Raw genomic sequence first — 1,357 nt, 5'->3', positions numbered from 1 at the left:
ACATGGTTCACTAAAGTGAAATCGTGGCCAGCGATTTGCAACTCATTTTGGGCCCAATCCAACTCATTTCTGATGCTATTTCATGCTGACTTTAAGCTTGGACAAGGGGGGAGCAATTGTTTTTAGCATTAGCATCGTGTAGGTTAGTTTCTAGAGAGAGAAGCTCACTCTTCTCTCTAGAATTAGGTTAGGTTAATCCATCTTAGATCTAGGTTCAATCTCATCTTTTCATCTTGTTTCCTTTATGATTTCTTGCTTCTACACTTTCATTCTCTTAATTTGTGATGTTAATTTTACTTTTATGCATCTTTTATGTTCATGGACTCATGTTGCATTTGGATCTTTTTAATGCAATTTAATGTTTGATGTTCTTTTAATTGATGATTTGAGTTGTGGATTTACTTTTCTTACCATTGATAGTTGTTAGATTTTACTATTTCTTGCAATTTATTATGCTTTCCATTTGTACCCACCAAGTATTTGACAAAATGCTTGGTTGGGCTTTAGAGTAAATTTTGAGCATTCTTGGCATGGAAAGAGTAATTGGGCAATCTTGAGTCATAAAAACCCAACTCATGTTGGTGATCTAGAGTTGTTAGTTAATATTATTTCCATTGACTTTAACCTTTTGCTAATTCAATTAGTGAGTTGATTAGGACATTTTAATTGAGATTAACTAGTCTTGTTTGACTTTCTCTCATGGAAGATAACTTATACCTTCTTCCAATGTTGGAGATGACAAATTAGGATAAATTCTTGTTATTATAGTGATATGATTGATTACTCTTGTTTGACATTCTCCCTATGTGAAGATAACATGATACCTTCTTCCATTTGTTGGAGTTGACTAAATAAGATGAATTAATATTGTATGACTAGCATAGAAAGTCTATGATCTCAATTCTTGCCAAGAATGTCTCTCCTTATTAATTGCTTTCTTTAGTTATTTGATTGATTTACATTCTTGACATTTAAATTCTTGTCCTTTAATCAAATTGATGAGCGGATAATTTATACGCTTTTTGGCATTGTTTTTAAGTAGTTTTCAGCATGTTTTAATTACTTTTTAGTATATTTTTATTAGTTTTTATTCAAAATTCATATTTCTGGACTTTACTATGAGTTTGTGTATTTTTCTATGATTTCAGGTATTTTCTGGCTGAAATTGAGGGACCTGAGCAAAAATCTGATTCAGAGGCTGAAAAAGGACTGCATATGTTGTTGGATTCTGACCTTCCTACACTCGAAATGGATTTTCTTTAGCTACAGAAGACCGATTGGCGCGCTCTTAATTGCGTTGGAAAGTAGACATCCAGGGCTTTCCAGAAATATATAATAGTTCATACTTTGCCCAAGT

This window comes from Arachis ipaensis, chromosome B7 (assembly GCF_059453495.1).
Source record: "Arachis ipaensis isolate K30076 ecotype BB chromosome B7, ASM5945349v1, whole genome shotgun sequence".
Lineage (NCBI taxonomy): Eukaryota > Viridiplantae > Streptophyta > Magnoliopsida > Fabales > Fabaceae > Arachis > Arachis ipaensis.
The sequence above is the reverse complement of the archived record's forward strand: the minus strand, read 5'-3'. Positions refer to the sequence as shown.